Raw genomic sequence first — 20,568 nt, forward strand, 5'->3', positions numbered from 1 at the left:
ACCCAGAGGATGGGTGTGTGATGTTAGACTACCAGCCAGAGGATGGGTGTGTGGTGTTAGACTACCACCCAGAGGATGGGTGTGTGGTGTTAGACTACCACCCAGAGGATGGGTGTGTGGTGTTAGACTACCACCCAGAGGATGGGTGTGTGGTGTTAGACTACCACCCAGAGGATGGGTGTGTGGTGTTAGACTACCACCCAGAGGATGGGTGTGTGGTGTTAGACTACCACCCAGAGGATGGGTGTGTGGTGTTAGACTACCAGCCAGAGGATGGGTGTGTGGTGTTAGACTACCACCCAGAGGATGGGTGTGTGATGTTAGACTACCAGCCAGAGGATGGGTGTGTGGTGTTAGACTACCACCCAGAGGATGGGTGTGTGGTGTTAGACTACCAGCCAGAGGATGGGTGTGTGGTGTTAGACTACCACCCAGAGGATGGGTGTGTGGTGTTAGACTACCAGCCAGAGGATGGGTGTGTGGTGTTAGACTACCACCGAGAGGATGGGTGTGTGGTGTTAGACTACCACCCAGAGGATGGGTGTGTGGTGTTAGACTACCACCCAGGTGTCAGACTACCACCGAGAGGATGGGTGTGTGGTGTTAGACTACCACCCAGAGGATGGGTGTGTGGTGTTAGACTACCACCCAGAGGATGGGTGTGTGGTGTTAGACTACCACCCAGAGGATGGGTGTGTGGTGTTAGACTACCACCCAGAGGATGGGTGTGTGGTGTTAGACTACCACCCAGAGGATGGGTGTGTGGTGTTAGACTACCACCCAGAGGATGGGTGTGTGGTGTTAGACTACCACCCAGAGGATGGGTGTGTGGTGTTAGACTACCACCCAGAGGATGGGTGTGTGGTGTTAGACTACCACCCAGAGGATGGGTGTGTGGTGTTAGACTACCACCCAGAGGATGGGTGTGTGGTGTTAGACTACCACCCAGAGGATGGGTGTGTGGTGTTAGACTACCACCCAGAGGATGGGTGTGTGGTGTTAGACTACCACCCAGAGGATGGGTGTGTGGTGTTAGACTACCACCCAGAGGATGGGTGTGTGGTGTTAGACTACCAGTGGATGGGTGTGTGGTGTTAGAATACCACCCAGAGGATGGGTGTGTGGTGTTAGACTACCACCCAGAGGATGGGTGTGTGGTGTTAGACTACCACCCAGAGGATGGGTGTGTGGTGTTAGACTACCACCCAGAGGATGGGTGTGTGGTGTTAGACTACCACCCAGAGGATGGGTGTGTGGTGTTAGACTACCACCCAGAGGATGGGTGTGTGGTGTTAGACTACCAGCCAGAGGATGGGTGTGTGGTGTTAGACAGAGGATGGGTGTGTGGTGTTAGACTACCACCCAGAGGATGGGTGTGTGGTGTTAGACTACCACCCAGAGGATGGGTGTGTGGTGTTAGACTACCACCCAGAGGATGGGTGTGTGGTGTTAGACTACCACCCAGAGGATGGGTGTGTGGTGTTAGACTACCACCCAGAGGATGGGTGTGTGGTGTTAGACTACCACCCAGAGGATGGGTGTGTGGTGTTAGACTACCACCCAGAGGATGGGTGTGTGGTGTTAGACTACCACCCAGAGGATGGGTGTGTGGTGTTAGACTACCACCCAGAGGATGGGTGTGTGGTGTTAGACTACCACCCAGAGGATGGGTGTGTGGTGTTAGACTACCACCCAGAGGATGGGTGTGTGGTGTTAGACTACCACCCAGAGGATGGGTGTGTGGTGTTAGACTACCACCCAGAGGATGGGTGTGTGGTGTTAGACTACCACCCAGAGGATGGGTGTGTGGTGTTAGACTACCACCCAGAGGATGGGTGTGTGGTGTTAGACTACCACCCAGAGGATGGGTGTGTGGTGTTAGACTACCACCCAGAGGATGGGTGTGTGGTGTTAGACTACCACCCAGAGGATGGGTGTGTGGTGTTAGACTACCACCCAGAGGATGGGTGTGTGGTGTTAGACTACCACCCAGAGGATGGGTGTGTGGTGTTAGACTAGAGGATGGGTGTGTGGTGTTAGACTACCACCCAGAGGATGGGTGTGTGGTGTTAGACTACCACCCAGAGGATGGGTGTGTGGTGTTAGACTAGAGGATGGGTGTGTGGTTAGACGACCACCCAGAGGATGGGTGTGTGGTGTTAGACTACCACCCAGAGGATGGGTGTGTGGTGTTAGACTACCACCCAGAGGATGGGTGTGTGGTGTTAGACTACCACCCAGAGGATGGGTGTGTGGTGTTAGACTACCACCCAGAGGATGGGTGTGTGGTGTTAGACTACCACCCAGAGGATGGGTGTGGTGTTAGACTACCACCCAGAGGATGGGTGTTAGACTACCACCCAGAGGATGGGTGTGTGGTGTTAGACTACCACCCAGTGGATGGGTGTGTGGTGTTAGACTACCACCCAGAGGATGGGTGTGTGGTGTTAGACTACCACCCAGAGGATGGGTGTGTGGTGTTAGACTACCACCCAGAGGATGGGTGTGTGGTGTTAGACTACCACCCAGAGGATGGGTGTGTGGTGTTAGACTACCACCCAGAGGATGGGTGTGTGGTGTTAGACTACCACCCAGAGGATGGGTGTGTGGTGTTAGACTACCACCCAGAGGATGGGTGTGTGGTGTTAGACTACCACCCAGAGGATGGGTGTGTGGTGTTAGACTACCACCCAGAGGATGGGTGTACCACCCAGTGGTGTTAGACTACCACCCAGAGGATGGGTGACTACCACCCAGTGGTGTTAGACCACCGCCCAGAGGATGGGTGTGTGGTGTTAGACTACCACCCAGAGGATGGGTGTGTGGTGTTAGACTACCACCCAGAGGATGGGTGTGTGGTGTTAGACTACCACCCAGAGGATGGGTGTGTGGTGTTAGACTACCACCCAGAGGATGGGTGTGTGGTGTTAGACTACCACCCAGAGGATGGGTGTGTGGTGTTAGACTACCACCCAGAGGATGGGTGTGTGGTGTTAGACTACCACCCAGAGGATGGGTGTGTGGTGTTAGACTACCACCCAGAGGATGGGTGTGTGGTGTTAGACTACCACCCAGAGGATGGGTGTGTGGTGTTAGACTACCACCCAGAGGATGGGTGTGTGGTGTTAGACTACCACCCAGTGGGTGTGTGGTGTTAGACTACCACCCAGAGGATGGGTGTGTGGTGTTAGACTACCACCCAGAGGATGGGTGTGTGGTGTTAGACTACCACCCAGAGGATGGGTGTGTGGTGTTAGACTACCACCCAGAGGATGGGTGTGTGGTGTTAGACTACCACCCAGAGGATGGGTGTGTGGTGTTAGACTACCACCCAGAGGATGGGTGTGTGGTGTTAGACTACCACCCAGGGATGGGTGTGTGTGTTAGACTACCACCCAGAGGATGGGTGTGTGGTGTTAGACTACCACCCAGAGGATGGGTGTGTGGTGTTAGACTACCACCCAGAGGATGGGTGTGTGGTGTTAGACTTAGACTACCACCCAGAGGATGGGTGTGTGGTGTTAGACTACCACCCAGAGGATGGGTGTGTGGTGTTAGACTACCACCCAGAGGATGGGTGTGTGGTGTTAGACTACCACCCAGAGGATGGGTGTGTGGTGTTAGACTACCACCCAGAGGATGGGTGTGTGGTGTTAGACTACCACCCAGAGGATGGGTGTGTGGTGTTAGACTACCACCCAGAGGATGGGTGTGTGGTGTTAGACTACCACCCAGAGGATGGGTGTGTGGTGTTAGACTACCACCCAGAGGATTTGTGTGTGGTGTACCACCCAGAGGATGGAGACTACCACCCAGAGGATGGGTGTGTGGTGTTAGACTACCACCCAGAGGATGGGTGTGTGTTAGACTGTTAGACTACCACCCAGAGGATGGGTGTGTGGTGTTAGACTACCACCCAGAGGATGGGTGTGTGGTGTTAGACTACCACCCAGAGGATGGGTGTGTGGTGTTAGACTACCACCCAGAGGATGGGTGTGTGGTGTTAGACTACCACCCAGAGGATGGGTGTGTGGTGTTAGACTACCACCCAGAGGATGGGTGTGTGGTGTTAGACTACCACCCAGAGGATGGGTGTGTGGTGTTAGACTACCACCCAGAGGATGGGTGTGTGGTGTTAGACTGTTAGACTACCACCCAGAGGATGGGTGTGTGATGTTAGACTACCACCCAGAGGATGGATGTGTGGTGTTAGACTACCACCCAGAGGATGGGTGTGTGGTGTTAGACTACCACCCAGAGGATGGGTGTGTGGTGTTAGACTACCACCGAGAGGATGGGTATGTGGTGTTAGACTACCACCCAGAGGATGGGTGTGTGGTGTTAGACTACCACCCAGAGGATGGGTGTGTGATGTTAGACTACCACCCAGAGGATGGATGTGTGGTGTTAGACTACCACCCAGAGGATGGGTGTGTGGTGTTAGACTACCACCCAGAGGATGGGTGTGTGGTGTTAGACTACCACCCAGAGGATGGATGTGTGGTGTTAGACTACCACCCAGAGGATGGGTGTGTGGTGTTAGACTACCACCCAGAGGATGGGTGTGTGGTGTTAGACTACCACCCAGAGGATGGGTGTGTGGTGTTAGACTACCACCCTACCACCCAGAGGATGGGTGTGTGGTGTTAGACTACCACCCAGAGGATGGGTGTGGGTGTGTGGTGTTAGACTACCACCCAGAGGATGGGTGTGTGGTGTTAGACTACCACCCAGAGGATGGGTGTGTGGTGTTAGACTACCACCCAGAGGATGGAGTGTGTGGTGTTAGACTACCACCCAGAGGATGGGTGTGTGGTGTTAGACTACCACCCAGAGGATGGGTGTGTGGTGTTAGACTACCACCCAGAGGATGGGTGTGTGGTGTTAGACTACCACCCAGAGGATGGGTGTGTGGTGTTAGACTACCACCCAGAGGATGGGTGTGTGGTGTTAGACTACCACCCAGAGGATGGGTGTGTGGTGTTAGACTACCACCCAGAGGATGGGTGTGTGGTGTTAGACTACCACCCAGAGGATGGGTGTGTGGTGTTAGACTACCACCCAGAGGATGGGTGTGTGGTGTTAGACTACCACCCAGAGGATGGGTGTGTGGTGTTAGACTACCACCCAGAGGATGGGTGTGTGGTGTTAGACTACCACCCAGAGGATGGGTGTGTGGTGTTAGACTACCACCCAGAGGATGGGTGTGTGGTGTTAGACTACCACCCAGTGGATGGGTGTGTGGTGTTAGACTACCACCCAGAGGATGGGTGTGTGGTGTTAGACTACCACCCAGAGGATGGGTGTGTGGTGTTAGACTACCACCCAGAGGATGGGTGTGTGGTGTTAGACTACCACCCAGAGGATGGGTGTGTGGTGACTACCACCCAGAGGATAGACTACCACCCAGAGGATGGGTGTGTGGTGTTAGACTACCAGCCAGAGGATGGGTGTGTGGTGTTAGACTACCACCCAGAGGATGGGTGTGTGGTGTTAGACTACCACCCAGAGGATGGGTGTGTGGTGTTAGACTACCACCCAGAGGATGGGTGGGTGGTGTTAGAGACTACCACCCAGAGGATGGGTGTGTGGTGTTAGACTGTTAGACTACCACCCAGAGGATGGGTGTGTGGTGTTAGACTACCACCCAGTGGATGGGTGAGTGGTGCTAGACTACCACCCAGAGGATGGGTGTGTGGTGTTAGACTACCACCCAGTGGATGGGTGTGTGGTGTTAGACTACCACCCAGAGGATGGGTGTGTTAGACTACCACCCAGGGATGGGTGTTAGACCCAGAGGATGGGTGCGTGGTGTTAGACTACCACCCAGAGGATGGGTGTGTGGTGTTAGACTACCACCCAGAGGATGGGTGTGTGGTGTTAGACTACCAGCCAGAGGATGGGTGTGTGGTGTTAGACTACCACCCAGAGGATGGGTGTGGGTGTGTGGTGTTAGACTACCACCCAGAGGATGGGTAGACTACCACCCAGAGGATGGGTGTGTGGTTAGACTACCACCCAGAGGATGGGTGCGTGGTGTTAGAGACTACCACCCAGAGGATGGGTGTGTGGTGTTAGACTACCACCCAGTGGATGGGTGATGGTGCTAGACTACCACCCAGAGGATGGGTGTTAGATGGGTGAGTGGTGCTAGACTACCACCCAGAGGATGGGTGTGTGGTGTTAGGTGGATGGGTGAGTGATGTTAGACTACCACCCAGAGGATGGTTGTGTGGTGTTAGACTACCACCCAGAGGATGGGTGTGTGGTGTTAGACTACCACCCAGAGGATGGGTGTGTGGGTGTTAGACTACCACCCAGAGGATGGGTGTGTGGTGTTAGACTACCACCCAGAGGATGGGTGTGTGGTGTTAGACTACCACCCTACCACCCAGAGGATGGGTGTTTGGTGTTAGACTACCACCCAGAGGATGGGTGTGTGGTGTTAGACTACCACCCGGAGGATGGGTGCGGGGTGTTAGACTACCACCCAGAGGATGGGTGTGTGGACTACCACCCAGAGGATGGGTGTGTGGTGTTAGACTACCACCCAGAGGATGGGTGTGTGGTGTTAGACTACCACCCAGAGGATGGGTGTGTGGTGTTAGACTACCACCCAGAGGATGGGTGCGTGGTGTTAGACTACCACCCAGAGGATGGGTGTGTGGTGTTAGACTACCACCCAGTGGATGGGTGAGTGGTGCTAGACTACCACCCAGAGGATGGGTGTGTGGTGTTAGACTACCACCCAGTGGATGGGTGTGTGGTGTTAGACTACCACCCAGAGGATGGGTGTGTGGTGTTAGACTACCACCCAGAGGATGGGTGTGTGGTGTTAGACTACCACCCAGAGGATGGGTGTGTGGTGTTAGACTACCACCCAGAGGATGGGTGTGTGGTGTTAGACTACCACCCAGAGGATGGGTGTGTGGTGTTAGACTACCACCCAGAGGATGGGTGTGTGGTGTTAGACTACCACCCAGAGGATGGGTGTGTGGTGTTAGACTACCACCCAGAGGATGGGTGTGTGGTGTTAGACTACCACCCAGAGGATGGGTGTGTGGTGTTAGACTACCACCCAGAGGATGGGTGTGTGGTGTTAGACTACCACCCAGAGGATGGGTGTGTGGTGTTAGACTACCACCCAGAGGATGGGTGTGTGGTGTTAGACTACCACCCAGAGGATGGGTGTGTGGTGTTAGACTACCACCCAGAGGATGGGTGTGTGGTGTTAGACTACCACCCAGAGGATGGGTGTGTGGTGTTAGACTACCACCCAGAGGATGGGTGTGTGGTGTTAGAGACTACCACCCAGAGGATGGGTGTGTGGTGTTAGACTACCACCCAGAGGATGGGCGTGTGGTGTTAGACTACCACCCAGAGGATGGGTGTGTGGTGTTAGACTACCACCCAGAGGATTTGTGTGTGGTGCTAGACTACCACCCAGAGGATGGGTGTGTGGTGTTAGACTACCACCCAGAGGATGGGTGTGTGGTGTTAGACTACCACTCAGAGGATGGGTGCGTGGTGTTAGACTACCACCCAGAGGATGGGTGTGTGGTGTTAGACTACAACCCAGAGAATGGGTGTGTGGTGTTAGACTACCACCCAGAGGATGGGTGTGTGGTGTTAGACTACCACCCAGAGGATGGGTGTGTGGTGTTAGACTACCACCCAGAGGATGGGTGTGTGGTGTTAGACTACCACCCAGAGGATGGGTGTGTGGTGTTAGACTACCACCCAGAGGATGGGTGTGTGGTGTTAGACTACCACCCAGAGGATGGGTGTGTGGTGTTAGACTACCACCCAGAGGATGGGTGTGTGGTGTTAGACTACCACCCAGAGGATGGGTGTGTGGTGTTAGACTACCACCCAGAGGATGGGTGTGTGGTGTTAGACTACCACCCAGAGGATGGGTGTGTGGTGTTAGACTACCACCCAGAGGATGGGTGTGTGGTGTTAGACTACCACCCAGAGGATGGGTGTGTGGTGTTAGACTACCACCCAGAGGATGGGTGTGTGGTGTTAGACTACCACCCAGAGGATGGGTGTGTGGTGTTAGACTACCACCCAGAGGATGGGTGTGTGGTGTTAGACTACCACCCAGAGGATGGGTGTGTGGTGTTAGACTACCACCCAGAGGATGGGTGTGTGGTGTTAGACTACCACCCAGAGGATGGGTGTGTGGTGTTAGACTACCACCCAGAGGATGGGTGTGTGGTGTTAGACTACCACCCAGAGGATGGGTGTGTGGTGTTAGACTACCACCCAGAGGATGGGTGTGTGGTGTTAGACTACCACCCAGAGGATGGGTGCGTGGTGTTAGACTACCACCCAGAGGATGGGTGTGTGGTGTTAGACTACCACCCAGAGGATGGGTGAGTGGTGTTAGACTACCACCCAGAGGATGGGTGTGTGGTGTTAGACTACCACCCATAGGATGGTAGTGTGGTGTTAGACTACCACCCAGAGGATGGGTGTGTGGTGTTAGACTACCACCCAGAGGATGGGTGTGTGGTGTTAGACTACCACCCATAGGATGGGTGTGTGGTGTTAGACTACCACCCAGAGGATGGGTGTGTGGTGTTAGACTACCACCCAGAGGATGGGTGTGTGGTGTTAGACTACCACCCATAGGATGGGTGTGTGGTGTTAGACTACCACCCATAGGATGGGTGTGTGGTGTTAGACTACCAGCCAGAGGATGGGTGTGTGGTGTTAGACTACCACCCAGAGGATGGGTGCGTGGTGTTAGACTACCACCCAGAGGATGGGTGTGTGGTGTTAGACTACCAGCCAGAGGATGGGTGTGTGGTGTTAGACTACCACCCAGAGGATGGGTGTGTGATGTTAGACTACCACCCAGAGGATGGGTGTGTGGTGTTAGACTACCAGCCAGAGGATGGGTGTGTGGTGTTAGACTACCACCCAGAGGATGGGTGTGTGGTGTTAGAATACCAGCCAGAGGATGGGTGTGTGGTGTTAGACTACCACCCAGAGGGTGGGTGTGTGGTGTTAGACTACCAGCCAGAGGATGGGTGTGTGGTGTTAGACTACCACCCAGAGGATGGGTGTGTGGTGTTAGACTACCAGCCAGAGGATGGGTGTGTGGTGTTAGACTACCACCCAGAGGATGGGTGTGTGGTGTTAGATAAAACAATAAAATAAATAATTCATATACTGGAGAGGAGAGATATTTTAGTATCTCCATTTTCTGTGTGGAGTACTCCTTATATGTGGGTGCAGGGGTTGATTCACAGCTCCTGGTCCCGCCTCTTTGCTAGTCGCTACTTGGTCCACTCTCACAATGCTCCAAGACCCTTATTGTACCTCTTCTTAATGGTATGTATAGATCCTGCCACCCCTACATCACTCTCCAAATTGTACCACTTCCTGACAACTCTAAAGCTGAAGAAACACTTTCTAATAGCCTCAGGACTCATATGAGTTTTCAACTTCCAGTTGTATCCCCTTGTTCCTCTGAAGCAGTCTGGCCCTCTCCACTATGTCAGTTCCTCTCAGTATTTTATACGACGTTATCATGTTATCCCTGTGTCTCCTTTCCTCCAGTGTCGTCAAGTTGAGTTCCCTTAACCTCTCATTATACATACCCCTCACCTCCGGGATTTGTCTGGTTGAAGCGTTTTACCTTTTCTCCAGTTTTTGACGTGTATGATCAGGCATAGGTTTCATACTGGTGCTGCATACTCCAATATGGGCCTGACGTATACGTTCTACAATGTTATGAATGGCTCTTTACTTAGATGTCAAAACTCTATTCTTAGGTTTGCCAGCCGGTTATTTGTTTGAAGTGAGCCTCAGGAAATGTGCCCGGTATGATGCTCACCCCAAAATCCTCTTCTTTGAGTGTGTTTTGCAGCCTTTAACCACTTAGGCTATACTCCTTCTGCAGTCTTCTTTGTTCTTCCCCTAGCTTATTGACTTTGCTCTTGGTAGGTTTAAACTCAAGAAGCCGTATGTCGGACCACTATTGCAGCCTGTCCAGATCCCTTTGCAGTCTTATCTGATCCTCGCCTGCTTGTATTCTCCTCATATGTTTTATATCGTCTGAAAACAGGGACGCTTCTGAATCTATCCATTCCGTCATGTCATCCACTTAAACAAGACACAAGACCGGACCTAGGAGAGACCCTTGTGGAACCCCGCTTGACACATTCGCCCACTCTGACACTTTTTCATGTACCAACACACGTTGTTTCCTTCCTTCCATCGCAGTGCTTTCCCTACTATTCCTGCCTGCTCCTCTAGCAGTCTCTTGTGTGATACTGCATCGAAAACTTTCTTACATTTCAAGGAGGTGCAGTCTACCCAACCATCTCTCTCCTGTCTTCCTTCTGTTACATTGTCGTAGAACTCCAGTAGGTTTGTGACGCAGGATTTCCCTTTCCTGAAGCCATGTGTGTGTGTGTATGTGTGTGTGTACTCACCTAATTGTAGTTGCAGAGGTCGAGACTCAGCTCCTGGCCTCGCCTCTTCACTGAACACTACTAGGTCCTCTCTCTCCCTGCTCCATAAGCTTTATCATACCTCGTTTTAAAGCTATGTATGGTTCCTGTCTCTATTACATCGCTCGCCAGACTGTTCCACTTCCTGACCACTCTATGACTGAAGAACTGCTTCCTAACACCCCTGTGACTCATCTGAGTCTTCAACTTCCAAGAGTGTTACCCCTTGTTTCTGTGTCCCCTCTCTGGAACATCCTGTCTCTGTCCACCTTGTCTATTCCACGCAGTATTTTGTATGTCGTTATCATGCCTTCCCTATCCCTCCTGTCCTCCAGTGTCGTCAGGCCGATTTCCCTCAATCTCTCTTCATAGGACATTACCCTTAGCTCTGGAACTAACCTTGTCGCAAACCTTTGCACTTTCTCTAATTTCTTAACGTGCTTGACCCGCTGCGGGTTCCAAACTGGTGCTGCATACTCCAGTATGGGCCTGATGTGTGTGTGTGTGTGTATGTGTGTGTGTGTGTGTGTGTGTGTGTGTGTGTGTGTGTGTGTGTGTGTGCTCGCTACTTTCTACGTTATCATAGTGGGTTCTCCTCTGAGACTTTCTTCACTTTCTCCCAGAGTTGAAAATTTTGTGACAGCGTCGAACTTATCTTTGAGATTTCTGTGCTCTGGCATCAGTCTTCTCGCTTTTTTGAATTCCATTTGACTGTTGTTGCTGTGTCCAGATTTAGTTCATTCCCCTCTTACACCGTTCGTTCCTTGCGCTTTATTTTTATATTTTCTTTTCACAATTATGTTAATGTTTTAGATTTGTATAGGTTAACTAAAGCTATAAAAAACGTATATTTAAAGCACTTTAACCAATTAAAAGACGGACATGTCTTTAACATTAACCAACCAAAAAGCAGACATGTCTTGTTACATCCAATTAGCGTTAAAATCAACACGTTGTTCATTCCTTTATAAGTGGGTGTGACTTGGACTTGCCTAGCATGCGCCAGTAGGCCTGCTACAGTGCTCCTTTCTTATGTTCTTATTCGTGGTGTGAGGATGGGTTTGAAAGCCAAATGAGCCTTTCTGATAAAATCTTACTTCTCTTTATAAAATGAGTCCCATATCGTGTAATCTCACCTCACACGTAAACAGCTACCAAGATTATTATAACCAGCCAGCAGTTTCGTTACCTTCAGCTTGGTGCAATAATTCCCTGAAAGCAATAATCCACCTTGACGATGTTCCCTAATCACAAAATAAAACGAGTGTTTTTTTTTTTACTTTCACAATCACAATGCATCATTTTGTAACCCGATACAAATGAACTCTTTGTAGATGCCAAAAAAAAATATTTAACATCTATCCAGATTAAAGACAATTATGAGCTATCGTGGATTATCTGCGTGAATGAGACAAGGATACAATAACATAAGGCCCCATTCAGTTCCTCCACTCCGTCTGGCCACTGCCGGCCTGCAAAACAGAGGGGAAAGAGGGGGAGGGACTATACTATACCTTCTTGAAAAATAAAATAGCATGGAATTTGCAAGAGAGATGGAATTGGACGGATGGCGTGGGCTACAACTATCTCTTCTAAATTAGTACAGTTTCTATCTTGCTAGTGTTGTTCCACTCTCATCTACAGAGCTGGGTGTAGCAGTAATTCTGCTTCTAGTTACCACCAGTTGTGCTAAGGCTATCACATCCTACGACTACTACTACTACTACTAGTACTACTACTACTACTACTACTATTAGTACTACTACTATACTTCTACTACTAGTACTGATCCAGTGCTTTGCTGTTAAATAATTATCCTGATGCAGTCACTGTATATCAAAAATTCTTTGACTTCAGATTGTCGCAGCTGTTTTATGTGGCGGCGTCTGTGTGTTTCAGAGTCGATTCAGTGAGGGTCTGAGTGAGGTAAGGAGTGACCAAGGCAGCATTTCGCTCCTATTGGTTACCTAAGCAATATCTGCTCATTAAACCATTAGATCAACAATATTTGGATAAACTCCGCAAGGTATTACAATAAGACAGACATTTATCTTCAACATTGTCCCTGGCCTTACACATTTTTTCATCAGTAATGTTTTCGCCCTGCATATCGTCCCTCTTTACGGAAATGCCATTTCGTGTCTGCATGTATCGTAATTCGTAATTTTTATGACTGCCGATCAGTCATGACGTCGTTGTAACAAAAGCCTCATTAACAGAGGTTGTTATGACTGCCGCTCAGTCATGACGTCGCTGTAACAAAAGCCTCATTAACAGAGGTTGTTATGACTGCCGATCAGTCATGACGTCGCTGTAACAAAAGATGTTGACAAACTCTTCTTCTTAGAAGTCGTCTAAGAAAAAGATCAACAATGTCTTACAAGGAATTCTAAGATACTAAGATTATTTTAGATGAGAAGTACATATGATGAGAGAGAGAGAGAGAGAGAGAGAGAGAGAGAGAGAGAGAGAGAGAGAGAGAGAGAGAGAGAGAGAGAGAGAGAGAGAGAGAGAGAGAGAGAGAGAGAGAGAGAAAGGGGGAAGAGCAGCATGGCAGGAAGGAAAAGACTTAGATAAGGACAGAAAAGAGAGGGAGGGAGTGATAGTACGTGTGATAGTGGAACAGAGGGAGGGAATGCGTATGAGAAATTGAAGCGACAGAAAGTGGGTGGGTGGGTGAAAAAGGCAGGATGGAAGGGTACAAGGAAGAGGAGGACGGAGAGGGAGAGGGAGAGGTGGAAGGGAGAGCAAAGGAAGACCGTGATCAGAGACCAAACACTCTCTAGTTATTATTATTACTCTCACTATTTTCACTGTTATATGCCTTATGGGTGTACCCTGCTGGCTGCTGCTGGAGTCGGACACCAGCCGGCACTTCCTCACACTTTATTGGAATCGAATACCATTAGACGGTGCAGCGTCGTATTCAACAGGGAGGCCACGACGGTCCTTGGCTCTTCTGGGCATTACAGTGCCTCTCCTGTAGTTTCTATTGCCATAAAACCCATATTCCTACATGCTGTTGAAGCCCCGAGCAGCAATTCTCGCATTATATTTGCTTGTGATAAACACTTTCCTTGGCATTTTACTACTGCTGTTATGACGAGGATTTCAGATATTAGTATCTTACTTTGTTGGGCCTTTTGGTTCACGCATCTGTGGGTCTATGTGTGCGAGACTGTATCTCTGGTTATGTTGTTCTCTGGGTTAGTGAATTTACATGTTATTGGGTCTACACCTTAGTGGGTCTCTAAGTTAGTGAGACTGTTCGTTCGTGGGTCTACACGTTAGTGGATCGGGAAAGTTAATGAATGCATAGTTCTGTTTAGACCAAATTCTGGAGTCCTCTTCAGCTAAGACCAAATTCTGGAGTTCTCTTCTAATAAAACCAAATACTAGAGTCCTCTTCTATTAAGTCTACGAAACGTGAAGCCCAGTGCATTGTGAACCTGAATTCTGAAATCTATCAACTGCATTTTGCTTGGTTTCAAATATGATACAAGTGTATCAATAACCCCCTCCCATCCCTCCCCCCCCCAAAAAAAAAAAAAAAAACTATATTAAAATTAACGTTGAACTTTATTATTTTTTACAAAGTTTGCTAACTCTGCTCCATTCTCCAGACAGCATTTAAACACTAAGAAAACACAGCAATTAAATTACTCAATTGGTTTCATATATTATTGCCGTGAACTCTATGCGAACCTTCATTCATATTTTTTTGACTAGTGTTTCTCAACGTATCTTACTATATCACAGGATATATACACCTAAAAGGTGTATTTCTGTCACTGTACATACTCTGACAATATACTCTCATCCGTAGGAATTAAAGTGTTCTTGTCTGGTGTTGAATATTTTGCGTGATGCCTTGATGGGCGGCCTTCCTACGGCGCATTGCATGATTAGAAATGGCACATTGCACATGGCACATTGTAAGTCTATTCATACAAAAAGTATTAACCAATAACCGATTTGTAGAAAAATAATATAACAGAAATTTAAGGAACTTTTAGGTAGAAATGAGTTTTACTCAAAACAAATCTAAAACGTAGAATTTATTTTTATTTTATTTATTTCATGTGAATCTTTTAGAGAATGTCATCTGTCACATTTACCTCTTTTTAGTTAGAAAAATATTCAGTGAGAAGGACTAGAGCAGTGGTTCCCAAACTTTTTCAGCTTGTTACCCAATTTAACATGCCACATAAAGCATGTTACCCCTTTCACAAAATGTTGTTATTATTGATATATATGGCTAAACGTGAACGTATACAGCCTCGCATACTCTGCTAATCCTAGCAAAACCATTGAAAACGTAAGAACCACACATACATTATATATAAAATTAATAATAGCTACAAATTCACAGTAACAGTGGGTAAATACTAACTATATACTGCACAGGGCAGTACACATACATACCAGCTTATGTCTACCTCGGCTGATGCTCACAGATAAACTGACAGTGTGAAATAGAGGCAGCCTCAGGAAGTGAGTGACGCGTACTGGACAGGTCGATCTGGGCTACTGAGTGACTTTTGTCCTGAAGCATACTTGTCAAAATACTTTTGGGTTTCCACACACTTAGCTATATATTTCTTCTTTTCTAATACTGTATATTAGTTTTTGATGTTTATTGTTATTTGGTTTAACTTTATTACTTACTTATAATAGGTTTACTTTACAACTTTATATACTAAGACAAAGTTAACAATAATCCTCATACCGGGTACCGCATTGTTTTCTTGATTTTCAGAATTCATAACTTTTTTTCTGTCACCCCTCCATTACCCCCAAAAATGGTTAAATTACCCCCAGGGGGTAATTTACCCCCAGTTTGGGAACCACTGGACTAGAGGAACGAATTGCAGTGAACAGCCACTCCGTGGCTATGAGTTGCTATATATATTCATTATACATAGCGCTCTGCCTTTATCAGGGACATTGCACAAAGAGGGGCTTTTGTACTGGATTCCTTCCATAAGTGTGCACGTTCGATACTTGTTTAATCTTGAACTAGGAACCAGCAGTGGCTGGAGTGCATCATATGTTTTTACCAGTCAGTTTAGAACTGACACTCGTGTCAGTTGTGCTTCTCTCTTTGTGAATAAGTTTTGTATTTTTCGAAATTTAAGCTTTGTTGTTACAGTTACGCATCACAGTGCAAAAACAAGCAAAAAGTGATAGCAAGTGTCAGTTTAATGAACAGTGGGAAAATGGGTTCTTATCTCTCTCTCAGATAACAGAACACATGATTTTAATAGGCACTGTAAAAACATCAGGCTGAAGAAGAAAACTGAAGTTAGTGCTTGAGTCTGACGACAAAATATATTTGTTGAAAGAAGTTGTGAAAATTTCGTGATGGCAGAAGCGTCTTACGAAATTGTCTTTACATTGGTTAAAAGACGGAAGCCTTTCTCTGATGGAGAAAAATTGTTAAGCCTTGTCTCCAGATAGTTGCAAGTTGTCTTGGTGATAAAAGTATTGAAAGGAAAGCAGGCGAAATCGCTCTGTCAATCAAACAGTTACAAGAAGCCCTGAAGAACTTTCCACATAATGTATCTGAGTAACTGAAAGACCTTGCACGTGTTTGTAGTTTCTTGAGCTTTGGACGATTCTGCTGACATATGTGGTTTAGCCTAGTTAAGTATTTTTGTAAGAGGAATTGATTATAATTTTAACATCTTTGGTCTTGGGGTCACTTCGTGGAAAGCAAGAGCCTCAGTTTTTGGAGTGACGGGTCACCCTCAGTCATTGGTAAAGCAGTTGGGACAGTAACTATCCTTGAAATTTTTATATGTCGTCCTCTGCTAAAATATCACAGCATTGTATACCAAGAGTCACTGTGTGGAAAAAAACTTTAAATTTCCAGCATGTTATGCTCGCTTGTGAAATGCGTGAATAAAATTAGAGCAAGAGAATTAAACAGACGAGAATGAAGATTATACTGTGAACCGTTAGATGAGAATAAAGATTATACAGTGAACCGTTAGATGAGAATAAAGATTATACAGTGAACCGTTAGATGAGAATAAAGATTATACTGTGAACCGTTAGATGAGAATAAAGATTATACTGTGAACCGTTAGATGAGAATAAAGATTATACTGTGAACCGTTAGATGAGAATAAAGATTATACAGTGAACCGTTAGATGAGAATAAAGATTATACTGTGAACCGTTAGATGAGAATAAAGATTATACAGTGAACCGTTAGATGAGAATAAAGATTATACTGTGAACCGTTAGATGAGAATAAAGATTATACTGTGAACCGTTAGATTTGGAATATAGTGATCTCATCCGTCGTTGTGAGGTGCATCTGCTGTCTATAAACTGAATACTAGTATTCAAAATTTTGTAGTAAAAAAGAATGAGCTGGCTTAGGAAAAAGACCTTTTATGTAATAACAAATGGCTATTTGATTTAGCATTTTTTGTTGATGTTACCAGCCATCTCAATGATCTAAATTTGAAACTGCAGGCGAGAACAGATTGTTTACTAGCTTGGTAAATGACATCAGTGAGTTGAAGATGAGGATTTGAGCCAGTGCTGCAGTGTATATGAGTACAGTGCTGCAGTGTATATGAGTACAGTGCTGCAGTGTATATGAGTACAGTGCTGCAGTGTATATGAGTACAGTGCTGCAGTGTATATGAGTACAGTGCTGCAGTGTATATGAGTACAGTGCTGCAGTGTATATGAATACAGTGCTGCAGTGTATATGAGTACAGTGCTGCAGTGTATATGAGTACAGTGCTGCAGTGTATATGAGTACAGTGCTGCAGTGTATATGAGTACAGTGCTGCAGTGTATATGAGTACAGTGCTGCAGTGTATATGAGTACAGTGCTGCAGTGTATATGGGTACAGTGCTGCAGTGTATATGAATACAGTGCAGCAGTGTACATGAATACAGTGCTGCAGTGTATATGAATACAATGCAGCAGTGTACATGAATACAGTGCTGTAGTGTATATGAATACAATGCAGCAGTGTACATGAATACAGTGCTGCAGTGTATATGAATACAGTGCTGCAGTGTATAGGTATATAGTATTGCAGTGTATAGGTATACAGTATTGCAGTGCATAGGTATACAGCATTGCAGTGTATATAAATACAGTAAGCACGCTGCAGTGTATATGAATACAGTGCTGTAGTGTATAAGTATACAGTATTGCAGTGTATATAAATACAGTAAGCACGCTGCAGTGTTTATGAATACAGTGCTGTAGTGTATAAGTATACAGTATTGAAGTGTATATAAATACAGTGAGCATATTGCAGCAAACACATCACTGCATAAGGTTCAACAAGCTGCCATATACGTAATCTCCAAATCCCCTCTTTCATGACTGGTGGTTAAGCATGATGTTTCAACACCTCACTTCTCTGCTACGTATCAACATGCTCTGCTTGTTTATATCTTCCATTTGAAGATGGGTGTGAAGATTGGTCCATGACTGATCATTTCTCTTTTATTGTATACTTCCTGTAATTGTGACCAGACTGTCTGTTTGCTTCTACGATCTGAGTGTTGTCTACGACACTCAGAACAAGAACACAGCACCATCACTGCACAATGTACTATCTACAACACTCAGAATAAGAGCACATCATCACTGCACACTGTCTTGTCTACGACATTCGGAACAAGAACACGACACGAACAGTGCACAATGTGTTGTCTGCAACACTCATAACAAAAACATAACATCCTCACTGCACACTGTGTCATCCAGAGCATTCAGAACAAGAACACAACATTATCATTGTACACTGTGCCATCCACAACACTCAGGACAACAATACAACACCATCAATGCACACTGTGTCATCCACAACTTTTAGAATAACAACATAACACCATCACTGGACATTGTGTCATCCACAACATTCAGAACAACAACACAACACCATCACTGCACACTGTGTCATCCACAACATTCAGAACAACAACACAACACCATCACTGGACACTGTGTCATCCACAACATTCAGAATAACAACACAACACCATCACTGGACACTGTGTCATCCACAACATTCAGAACAACAACACAACACCATCAGTGCACACTGTGTCATCCACAACATTCAGAACAACACAACACCATCACTGGACACTGTGTCATCCACAACATTCAGAATAACAACACAACACCATCACTGCACACTGTGTCATCCACAACATTCAGAACAACAACACAACACCATCACTGGACACTGTGTCATCCACAACATTCAGAACAACAACACAACACCATCACTGGACACTGTGTCATCCACAACATTCAGAACAACAACACAACACCATCACTGGACACTGTGTCATCCACAACATTCAGAACAACAACACAACACCATCACTGGACACTGTGTCATCCACAACATTCAGAACAACAACACAACACCATCAGTGCACACTGTGTCATCCACAACATTCAGAACAACACAACACCATCACTGGACACTGTGTCATCCACAACATTCAGAATAACAACACAACACCATCACTGGACACTGTGTCATCCACAACATTCAGAACAACAACACAACACCATCACTGGACACTGTGTCATCCACAACATTCAGAACAACAACACAACACCATCACTGCACACTGTGTCATCCACAACTTTCAGAACAAGAACTCACACTCATAAATATAGTTTATAGAACTACTAGCAAAACTTTGTCATTAAATACTTATAATAATTTACCACAAAAAAGGTCAGTTAGGCTACCTTGATGCTGGCGAGGGATCTTGATTCAAGATATTAGAGCTGCTGTCTATTTCCCCTGAATCAAATTTGATTGCAACCCATTCTCCCGATGCTGTAGAGGCCCTACGGGTTTAGCCATTCCTTATGAGTACTTTATTAATAATATTATTACTACTACTACTACTACTACTACTACTACTACTACTACTACTACTACGACTGCTACTACTGTCACTACCACTACTACTACAACTACAACTAGTAGTATTACTACTACTACTAATATAACAACTGCTACAACTACAGACAATAATAATTATAATAATAATAATAACATTAGTAATAATAATAATAATAATAATAATAATGTGCTACATAAATATGTATAACAGCACGGTGAATGTAACCTTACCAACAAAATAATTGCAGAAAATCACTAACAAAATTGGTAATCTAGTTACTGGTGCTCTGAAGACACGGACCATCCCTCATGTACATTATATATGTGTGAAAAACTAACCATACACAAAACACACCAGTAGTAATAAATAACTTGACAAAATGAACGTTAAGTGGCGTGTTAGTTAAATACATCATAAGTTAGAATGATGAGATTCATAAATAACAAAGGCAAAATACTGTGACTGGAACAATACAACATTAACCGGCACATAGGAGAGAGAGGAACTTACGACGACGGTTCGGTCCGGCTTGGACCATTTACAAAGTCAAGCTGTAACTTTGTAAATTGGCCTAAGTCGAACCGAAACGTCGTAGTAAGCTCCTTTCTCCTATGAGCGGGTTATTTGTGTACAAGACTCATAGTGACAAAAAGTAATTAGAAGTCTGTGTCAAATATTTATTTATTATTATCACACTGGCCGATTCCCACCAAGGCAGGGTGGCCCGAAAAAGAAAAACTTTCACCATCATTCACTCCATCACTGTCTTGCCATAAGGGTGCTTTACACTACAGTTTTTAAACTGCAACATTAACACCCCTCCTTCAGAGTGCAGGCACTGTACTTCCCATCTCCAGGACTCAAGTCCAGCCTGCCGGTTTCCCTGAACCCCTTCATAAATGTTACTTTGCTCACACTCCAACAGCACGTCAAGTATTAAAAACCATTTGTCTCCATTCACTCCTATCTGGAAGTCCAAGCCTCTCGCACACAAAACCTCCTTTACCCCCTCCCTCCAACCTTTCCTAGGCCGACCCCTACCCCGCCTTCCTTCCACTACAGACTGATACACTCTTGAAGTCACTCTGTTTCGCTCCATTCTCTCTACATGTCCGAACCACCTCAACAACCCTTCCTCAGCCCTCTGGACAACAGTTTTGGTAATCCCGCACCTCCTCCTAACTTCCAA

At 46.5% G+C, this 20,568-nt stretch overlaps 1 protein-coding gene across 2 annotated transcripts in view; it reads left to right on the forward strand.

Annotated features, from left to right (window-relative positions):
* nAChRbeta2 (nicotinic acetylcholine receptor beta2) overlaps positions 1-20,568 on the forward strand; it is a 1,855,029-nt gene that overhangs the window by 1,145,553 nt on the left and 688,908 nt on the right. The window lies entirely within an intron of this gene.

This window comes from Cherax quadricarinatus, chromosome 20 (genome assembly GCF_038502225.1).
Source record: "Cherax quadricarinatus isolate ZL_2023a chromosome 20, ASM3850222v1, whole genome shotgun sequence".
In the NCBI taxonomy this organism is placed as follows: Eukaryota; Metazoa; Arthropoda; class Malacostraca; order Decapoda; family Parastacidae; genus Cherax; species Cherax quadricarinatus.